Raw genomic sequence first — 11351 nt, 5'->3', positions numbered from 1 at the left:
AGTTTTAAGGAAAACTATTATAAAAACATAATCTCATTGTAAATGTGCTTTGGTGGTTGATATTACAACTGAGTTTGAAAGAGATATGGTAAAAATATTTCACTCTCAATTATAAATAAAATATTAATAAAATATTTAGATGCCCAAGGGAAGTAACATAATTATATCAAATTTTAAAAGATAAAGTAATTAAAAAGATATAAACATTAAAAAAAGGGCATTACTTATATTACTTATATTTCATTGGGCCTAGAGACATACTTTACAGAGGGGTTATATTTGTTTGGTCGAGAAGCACATTCTACAGTGTGGTGTGAGGGAGATGTGTAACTCCCTCAATCTTTGGCACATGTCCCATTTAAAATAGAAATAAATATTCTATAAATTAAAATAATTAGGATAATAATAATAATAATAAAATATACATATTTGGTTAGTTTTAATTAAAAATATTATAAAGAAAATTCCCACTCAAAAAAATGAATATATATATTTTGGTCATTGATCTTACAACCTTAATGAAGGAGATATGGTAAAATTATTTCACTATCCCTTTCATTATAGATAAAACATTTCAATATTTATGTGAAATAACATAATCTAATGTAGATACAGTAATTAAAAAAATTACAAAAAAAAATTGAGTATTACTTATATTTCATATTTCAATACAAAATATAAATAAACTATTCAAACATTCATGTTAGATAATTTATTTTAATATCAACTTTAGAGAACACAAACATATATATGTTAATCACAGTAAAATATAACAATGTACAATGACAAAAGTTAATTAAAAATAAAAAGATTTAATCATTTCCTAGATAAAATGTGAACTGAATTGAAAAGAAAGAGATGTAGCTCTCAGGTGTGGCCTGCACCTGGGGACTACACTCACAAAACTTGAGAGATCACTCTCGTCCACTCTATTCATCAATCAATCAAAGATTACATCATTAAATACAAGACTAGGAAATAGGAAGTTGCACCCAAACCCCATAACTATAGGAACTAATCCTAAACTAGGGAGAAAGTTACAACAACGTAACTATTTTCTCCATTAATATGAAAAGAATATTAATTATTCTCAACTCCCCCCCTTAATGGAGAAAGGGTTCTCCTGGACTCCTAGCATATTTCTAAACAGTTCAAATTTCACTCGTGCAAGAGGCTTTGTAAAAATATCTGCCACATTGTCACAAGTTTTACAATATTCAACAGCAATTTCTTTTGACTGTATTTTCTCTCTAACAAAATGGAACTGAGTGTCTATATGTTTGGTGTTTTTGTGAAACACTGGATTGTATGCTAATTTGATGGTGCTCTGGTTGTCGCTTTTGATAGAAGTGGGTTGCTTCTGTTCTTTTCCTGCATCTTTGAGAAGTCTCCTCAACCAGATCGCTTCACATGTTGCTGCACACAATGCTTGATACTCAGCTTCACATGACGACAAAGCTATAGTACTCTGTTTCTTGCTGCTCCATGCTATGACCCCGGAACCTATGTTGAATGCATAACCTGTGATGGACCTCCGATCATCCAGGTTACCTGCTTAGTCTGAGTCTGAAAAACCTGCTAGAGTAACATCAGATACATCAGTGTATAAAATACCAAAATGAACAGTACCACAAAGATACCTCAACACGCTTTTTGCTGCTATCCAGTGACTTTCACGCGGTTTCGACATGAATTGGCTCAACACACTAACTGAGTATGCCAAGTCAGGTCTGGTTGTTGTAAGATATATCAGGCTGCCAACCAGCTGTCTGTACATTGTGGCATCTACCTCCTTAGTGCCATCGTCACTGCTCAATTTCAGATTTTGCTGCAAAGGTGTCGCTGTTGATCTACACCGATCCATCCCAAACTTTTCCAACAGATTTCTAGCATACTTCCCTTGGGTAAGAAAAGTTTGCCCAGTATCTCTGAATACTTCTAATCCCAGACAATAGTTAAGGCTTCCGAGATTTTTCATCTCAAAGACTTGTGCCATGAGCCTTTTGATTGCTCTGATTAAATCATCTGCATTTCCTGTTAGAATCATGTCATCCACATATAGAGAAATCAAAATAATCTGCCCCTGATTATTGTACTTGGTATACAAATTTGGGTCATTTAAACTTCTATGGAAACCATGCTCTATAAAGAAAGAATCAACCTTTTCATACCAAGACCTGGGAGCTTGCTTTAAACCATATAAAGCCTTTTTCAACCTACAAACAAGCTGTTCCTACCCCTGCTTTACAAATCCTTCTGGCTGTACTAAGTAAATTTCTTCTTTTAAATCACCATTTAAAAATGCAGATTTAACATCTAGTTGGTGTAATTCCCAATTACATTTAGTAGCTAAAGCAATAAGTAATCTGATTGTATTTAGCTTTGCTACAGGTGCAAAAGTATCATCAAAGTCAATACCTTCCTGCTGTGAGTATCCTTTTGCAACCAACCTAGCTTTTAACTTATCTATACTTCCATCTGCATTAATTTTGGGTTTAAACAGCCATTTACTTCCTATAGGTGTTTTGTTTTTAGGCAGCTCTACTAATTCCCAAGTATTATTTCTAAGAATTGATTCCATCTCCTCATTCATTGCAGCTCTCCATTCCTCAAATTGGCTAGCTTCTTTATAATTAGAGGGCTCTATAATGTTCAAAAATTTTGACATCAACGCATAGTTTCTCAACTTCAATGGTAATTGAGTCTTCCTACCTGACCTCCTTGGTAGGGGACTTACCTCAAATTTGTTTTGCTCTGCCATAAATGGGCCTGCTTTTTCATCTTCTTGCTGTTCTTCTTCATTTTCTTCTTTCTGCTCCTATTCCTGCTTTCTTTCATCCTCGCTGCTTTCCTCCAACAGCAATGGAATGTGCCAGTCATCTCCAACATCAGCTTTCCTTTCTTGTACATGTTCATGAAAGACTACATCTCTACTTGCAAATGTCTTACGAGACTTAGGATTGAACAGTTTGTATGCTTTAAACTCTGTACCATAACCAACAAGGATACATTTTACTGCCTTAGGGTCTAGTTTCTTTCTATCAGCTTTGGGTACATGTGCAAATGCCTTTGACCCAAAGACTCTTAAATGGTTTACTGCTGGTTTAAATCCATATAAGGCTTCAAAAGGGGTTTTGAAGCCAAGAAACCTAGTAGGACTTCTATTTTTCAAATATACAGCAGTATTTATCGCTTCTGCCCAAAAAATATTAGATAGACCTTTACCTTGCAGCATGCTCCTTGCGCATTCCACCAAGGTTCTGTTTTTACGCTCTGCAACTCCGTTTTGCTGTGGTGTGTGCGGTACTGTATACTGCTGAACAATCCCATGAGATTTGCAGTATTTCATGAATTCCTTTGATTTGTATTCTCCTCCTTGATCAGATCGGAGAATTTTAATACTTTTTCCAAACTGTTTTTCCACCAGGGTTTTGAAATCTATAAAACATTGGAAAGTCTGACTTTTCTTGTTTAAAAAATAAACCCATGAATACCTAGTGCAGTCATCAGTAAACAACAAAAAATAGTATGCTCCCCCTAGCGACCTTGTCTACATGGGACCACATACATCAGTGTGCACTAGCTCTAAGATTTCTGTTTGCCTCCTCCTATCATGCACAGGGAACTGTTCTCTGTGCATCTTTCCTAAGGCACAACCATCACAGTTTAACTGAATATTACGAAAGATGGGGAGACCTTCGACCATACCTTTCTTTTGTAACAACATGAGATCCTGCATATTCAGATGACCAAACCTCTGATGCCAGAGTTGTTCAGCTGTCGACTCTCCTACAACCATGGCTTGCTTTGATATACTTTTTGCATCCAGTCTGTATAGGCTTCCAACTCGCATGCCTGTTGCAACAATTTCATTCCTGCAATCCTTTATCAAACAGTGAGTCTTGAAGAATTCGACATGCATATCTTGATCAGCCATCATGGATACAGATATCAGGTTTTTCTTTATTCCAGGTACATATAAAACATTTGAAAGGTGACTAATCTTTCCATTTGGTAACTTAACTGAAATCACCCCATGACCTTTAATCTGATATCCATTATCATCCCCTAGATATATTTTTGATCCATTTATAATTTCTTCAAGACTATCAAAAAATTCCTTATTACCTGTCATGTGAGAGGATGCTCCGGAATCAACATACCAGATGTCATCTTCATTTGATGCTGAACGGGCACAGTCGACTGTGAACAGTCGAAATTCATGACTGAAGCCTTCTTCTTCAACAAAATATCATCTGTGTTTTGGATTTACCTGTCTCCTCCTTGCCTCATCAGCCTGCTTCTTATGATAACAATCTCTCTGTATATGACCCTTCTTTCCACAATAAAAGCATTTCTTTTCAGAATGATTTGCAAGCATACCTTTATGACAGTGATTTTTATGTGTTGTTCTTCCTTTCTGGACTGATTGCTGCTGTGACTGCTTCCCTTTAGATAGTCATCGTTTTCCCACCAGCGCGAGATCATCACTTTGGGGGTTTAGATTCAGATTCTGCCGTCGCTCTTCCTCTTGCTGCAAGATCGCAGTGAGATCATCAAACGTGGGTGTTTTCTCTCTTGCCGAGACTCCAGTGATGAAGGTTTGGAAATCATCACGCATCCCATTCATTGTAATTGCAACAAGATCTTCATCAGCCACCGCCACTCCAATGGCCCCCAATCTGTCTTTAACATCCTTAATTCGCGCAACAAATGCAGTAGCAGACTCCCTTTCGTCCATCCTCATTGAAAATAGTTTGCTTTTCAGAGCCAAAACTCTGTTTGCATTCTGGGTCTCATACAGACTTTTGATTTTCGTCCAAATCTCTGCGGACGTTTTACAGTCTCTGATGTGTGCAATGACATTGTCTTTCACAAACATCTTCAACAGGACTTTGGCTTTGTTTTCTCGTTTTTCCCAGTCTTCCTTCTGTGTGGTTGCAGTCGGCTTCTACTCATCGCCTGTCACTATAGCCCAAGCATTCGCACCTTCGAGCAGGGTCTGGATCTTAAACTTCCAATTCGTGAAGTTAGACCCGTTGAGTTTACCAGATTCGTTAAGGTAAGATTCCATCGTATTACTCATTGTGAATCTACTTAACAATAACAAAAACAATACCTGTCAGATGGATTTGTCACCTCTGCCACCGATCTACAGTGTCTGGCACTCCCGCTCCAATGAGGTAATTCGGCGTTTTCAACACACCCGAAACAATGATCTGATCACAATTGATCCGATCCACCTCTCCCAGATTGATCTGCTACTTTGCCAATCCTGCTCTCCCTGCAGATCGCCAAACGAAGTCGAGGTTTCCCGCAGATCTCCTCTGGCGCTTTGCCGATCTGTCTCTCGCTGACGGATCTGTAACTCTGCCGATCTGCACCTTTTGCAAACCGCCAAATGAAGTTCACACTATTCGCAGATCCCCTTGGCGATACCCCGAGCGAAAAATCCGCGCTAATTAAAAATCGGTGTAAGTGTATCGTAATTGGCGCGATTTTCCCGGTAAAATCCCTCGCTAATCGGGATTTTTGCGCGTTGGCGCGATTTATCCCTTAAAATCCGTGCTAATCGGGCTTTTGGCGTGACTGTCAGCGCAAAATCCGCGCTAATCGGCCTTTCCACTCAGAAAAAAGGTTTCCGAGTCCGAGCCAGGTGTTTTGCAGTCCACCTGCTCAATTGAGCACAGAGCTCTCGTGTACACACAGCCACAAAGGCACTTCAAGCCACACAGGCTATTCCAGCCACACAGGCAATTCCACCACACAGGTGACAAAAGATCAGGCTCACTCAAGCTGAGCTCTGATACCAAGATAAAATGTGAACTGAATTGAAAAGAAAGAGATGTAGCTCTCAGGTGTGGCCTGCACCTGGGGACTACACTCACAAAACTTGAGAGATCACTCTCGTCCACTCTATTCATCAATCAATCAAAGATTACATCATTAAATACAAGACTAGGAAATAGGAAGTTGCACCCAAACCCCATAACTATAGGAACTAATCCTAAACTAGGGAGAAAGTTACAACAATGTAACTATTTTCTCCATTAATATGAAAAGAATATTAATTATTCTCAACTTTCCTAATAATAAATATATGTTAATCACAATAAAATATAATAATGTACAATGACAAAAATTAATTAAATATAAAAATATTTAATCATTTCCTAATAATAAATAATAGTAATAAGAGGGAAAGGTGTAATTCATTTAATTTAATTCTTAATATAAAATCAATATGTGTTATTTATAAATATTAATAATAATAAAAAAAATTAATATCCATCGTGAATAAAATATTTCAGTGTTATGTAATATAGAAGCAAATTTTAAAAATATATAAGGAGAAAAGAACACTTTAATATGGACATGTAATTCATAAATCAAACATTTTAATGGTTATATTAACAAAAAAATATTCAACCTGAATAATTTATATATTATATAAAGTTAAAAAAAACTTGCGTATATTATATAAAACCATTGAAAAAACAAATTTTATATATCTTTATTTTACATTTTTTGAATAGGAAAAATTAAATGTGAGGTTATATATTAGTAATTGTTTAAAATGGGTATTAAGTCCTCACCTAAATTTAATTTCTTGTAAATGACATAATAATAAGAAATATAAATATAATAAATATATACTTACGAATATTATTTTAGTGACCCTAACTCGTTTCATTGTCCTCACTAGAAGCCCTCGCTAGAAAATATTCATTCAACCTTAACACAATGTATCTGATTAAATCTAGCCCGTAAAGATTACAATGCCTTTTTTTCAGTCTTGATTTCCCACGTTCAAAGCATAACTAAGCCCCCAGGCAGTCGTTGATTGCATTATTTATATATTGTTCAAATATTTCCATGGCAATCGATGGTAAAGAAATAGAAGCAAGGTATCCTTCATGGGCATTCACAGAAGGCCTTATTAGGTATTGTTGAAATTATAATTTCAAACTGCAGATTTTTTCCCTGTGATACGATCCATCGCAAATCGCAGATGTTAACCTTTTGCCTGCTTCCCTTGTAATATGCGATGCGATCTTACGATGCGATCGCAGATCGTCATCGCATCTTACCCTGTTGCCTCTCTGATCGTGATGCGATGTGATGCGATCATGCAATGCGATCTTATCGCAGATCGCAGATCGCGAATATTAGCCAGTGCGTGTTAAGCCCTCTGCAACGTTGCGATGCGATCTGAACTATCGCAGATCGCACTTTCACCTGCATATGATCTCAGCCGGTCATACGCTTTTGATCCAACGGCCATTATTTGTTCTTACCTTGTTCACGCCACCGCCATAAGTGTCTTTTCGCCATTTACTTATTTATGTTCCCAAAGGAGAAGGAAGATCAGATCTAGCTCCTGGACATTGAATGCTCAGCTACAACATTTAATAAACAGCATGGCCGAGAACAAGAAGAACGCGCCACGTGCTGGTGCAGTAAGAGATTATGGGTTTCTTACAACAGAGCTAGCCGCAACATTTATCAGTTATGGGTTACCACACAACCGACTCAAGAGGCACAAGCAAAATGTATGTAAGATATTTTGTGTTGTTCATTATATATAAAAAAAATGCAAGGGCAGACATAGCAGTGTAGAATTAAAAAGAAGGAGAGTTTTTTTTTTCTTTCTGCAATGCACAGCAGTGCTGAGATAGTGATTTCTGGAACTGAAGCGTTCCTGTTGTAATCCCTCTGTAGAGGAAGACTATTTTGTAACAGTTTTTTTTTGTTATAATTAAGATCCTGTATTGTAACAGAGTGTTGTTCTTTGTGCAATTTCTTTTGTGTTTGAAAGAACAGAAATTTTCAACAGGTATGACATGTCTAGCCCTGGCGGATAAACGGGGCAAGCGTACGCTGCTTTTCCCCACCCAAAATCCGCTTCTGCAAGGTCAAGCATGATCTGGGAAATGTCTGAGGTTGGGTAATAGCTATTACACGTGTTGCTTGGACACCCATGGTGGTTTGTAAACCCATTTAGCTCTGCCAAATCGATGAAAGATCGCACGTACTCTTCCTTCACCCTTCGTTTCCCTTCGTTAATCATTTTCACAGCGAAGGACAATGGTCGTTCAGTGAGATCTCCGGATTTTGTCGTACCATAGGCGAACACTATAAGATTGCCATAGTAGCCCCTTGGAATAGGCGGCCGCAATTGAGAACGAGCGTTGAAGGGAAACAAAATTGTGGAATGTTGATGAGCAGGGATATGGAGAGCCTTTGTTCTGGATCGCCACAAGCACGCCCATATTACTTCAAATGCGGTGCAGTGCTTCACGGCCCCTTCCACTTCCTGTACCTTTCCTTTTAGAGCCGCAATTTCCTTTGAACCAAAATAGAACGATTTTGAAATCATTTCCGGTGGTACTGCAGGCGCTTGCACCATTGCTTTTATATATTTTTCTTCCAGCTTATGATATCCACGAACCCCTGGGTCATCTGCCGTAAGCTTCTCTCTCGGTCTAAGCATTTCTCTGCTCCAAACTGGAGGAACCGTTGGGCTTGACGCGCCTCTCGCTATTTCACCCAGAGCCTTCACAAATTGGGTGATTCCAACACCATCACTCATACAGCGGTTGAAACCCACATTCAATATGAAACTTCCACATCGAAGACGCGTTACCTGTGGCCAAAAATAATATCAAATGCACACACTCAAAACCAAAAGATCGATTGTATTATGAAATACAATGTAAACCTATTTATACAACTAAAAGTAGTTAACGGTTCAGACTCTGACATGGCGTGTAACAGGACTGCCTATTTATCAAAGCTAAATATTTTGTTAAAGTTATATCAAATCAATAGATAAATCCATTATTCAGATTGTAGATTGGGAAAGTATTTTAGAATTGGTAGATTGTGAAAATATTTTAGAATTTAATGGATATCAGATAGGTTAATTATTTGACTTAGTTGCTATCAGTTGGATTCAGAAATATTTTTGAAATTTACAATCAGATATCATACTTTAACCATAAAGTATATAGTTTTATACCCAAGATATCATCAAAGATCACAAAGAAGTGAAAATCACAATTACCAACCTGAAATCGAAGCAGAGGAGTGTATGTGACGGTATCAGCCCCTGGAACGCTATTTATGAATTCAGAAATTACACGAGGAAAAGGGGGAGCGAGAACTGTTGAAAATGTAATTTCAACTGCGCAACTGTTGAGCCATGCAGCAGCATGAAGACAATATCCGTGCGCTTCACCAAGGATCGGGAGGCAAAAACACTCCAAAAATCAAATTGCAGGCTTAAGGATCCGCTTTAATCTCAACCGCTGGATCTGGCCGATCAACGGTCCAGATCACGTCGGCGTATCGGCAAGTTGGCATATCGGCGGGTTGGAGCATCGGAGGCAGGCAGTGGCAGCGATATGAAATATCGCCGATGAGCGATCGCCGATATCGCATTGGCGAAGTCGCAATGGAGGAATTTCAAATGGGGTTTGTTATTTTGCGATGAGCGATCGCCGATATCGCTATCGGCACATCGCTATCGGTGTTTCCAATGGAGAATGGGCCTTTCACATATATATAGTTGCGATCCGATGGATCGGACCCGATGGGTTTCCAAAGCAAAATTGTATAATGGTTGAAGTTCGCCCAAAGCCAATTTTTGTGTTTTGCAGCGTTTTTGTATATTTTCAAGTGTATGATGAAACAGAGGATCGGTCGACAGCGATACGCAATGCGACCCGAAAGGCGGACCCGATAGAAAAGTTTTGCATGCATTAACCTCTGAAGGCAGGGGGGCAGGATTTCTCAATGGCACGGAGCCAGTTAAAGCAAGCATGGAGCAGTACAGCGCAGCAGGTGGCTGCTTTCAATTTACAGTATGGGCCGAGAAGAAGCAGGTTGCAATTCAACACTTACACATTGAATTTATCAGCTACCGCAGTTAATATGCCGCTCAGTCAAGGACGAGAAGGACAGCCTCGAGCAGTTCACAGTATGGGACTCCATTTTTGTTCATTAATACCATTCAGAGTTTGTATTGTTGTAGGAGTAGTTGTAGTCTGTTGTGCTGTTGAGAGTGAGTGTGATAGTGTAGAAGCGCAGCAGCGCAAGTGTATGTATGTTTGCAATACGCAGCAGCGTAAAATGTAATCGGAACTGAATGAATAGAGTAGCACTGTGTTTTCCTTTTGGTGAATTGCTTTGAGTGAAAGAGGATGAATTTTGTATCAGGTTTTTATTTTAATGAATACAAATCTTTTATTGATGTGTAATACTCTGTTCTGAGAAATAATTTTTAGTCTTCCGCTGTGTTAAGATCCTGGAGAGAAAAACAGAGCATTGTCTCTGTGTGAAGTTTATGTTGTTTTTGGGATTTTGACAGAAAAATCCCCCAACAGTGGTATCGGAGCCAAGTTCAGGCTCTTTGAAAGCGTCAAAGAAGCTGAAGGAAGGTTTCTTGCTGAGGCAGCTTCTCCAACAGCGTGAAGACTCAGCAAAATAATCCAAGTTGAAAGTGCAAGAATGGCTGGCACCAGTACCAGCAATAGCATGGGTATGCAACTCCCACTATTTGATGGCAAAAATTATGACTACTAGGCAATAACCATGAGAGCCCTGTTTGCATCACAAGATCTATGGGAACTTGTTGAATATGGATTTGAAGAGCCCGCAGATGAAGAAGAGTTTAATAACTTGACACAGGCAGAGAAAGAGCTGTTAAAGAGCAATAGGAAGAAGGATTCAAAAGCCATTGTATTTTTGTATCAAGCAGTGGACCAGAGTGTGTTTCCAAGGTTAGCAGCAGCTAAGACATCCAAAGAAGCATGGAAAACTCTCAAGACAGCCTATCAAGGCATGGATAAAGTGAAGACAGCTAAACTGCAGTTGCTGAGGAAAGATTTTGAGAACCTGTACATGAAGGAGTCAGATAATATTGACTCATTCTTCACTCAAGTAATTGGCCTGGTCACACAAATAAGATCTCATGGAGAGATACTTGAAGAAAGGAGGATTGTGGAGAAATTATTGAGGTGTCTACCCTCAAAGTTCTATGTGATTGTCACCACCATAGAAGAGACAAAGGATCTCTCAAACTTTTCAGTTGATGAGCTTCATGCATCACTGATCACACATGAGCAGAGGTCGAGTAGAGATGAAAACTCATCTCTAGAGCAAGCCTTCAAGACCTAGATGTCCTTTGGAAGAGGAAGAGGTCAAGGCAGAGGAAACAAGAGAGGAAGAGGTAGAAGCCAGAACAGAGGTGGAAGGAACAGTCCAGCAAATGCTCAAGGAAGAGGCAGTGATCCAAACCAGAACCAAACCCAAGGCGGCAGTCAAAAAAGTGGACAACATCATGCTCA

This window comes from Pinus tabuliformis, chromosome 9 (genome assembly GCF_031772625.1).
Source record: "Pinus tabuliformis cultivar Carrire ecotype Pingquan chromosome 9, CPIR1, whole genome shotgun sequence".
NCBI lineage: Eukaryota > Viridiplantae > Streptophyta > Pinopsida > Pinales > Pinaceae > Pinus > Pinus tabuliformis.
This window is presented reverse-complemented; position numbering follows the sequence as displayed.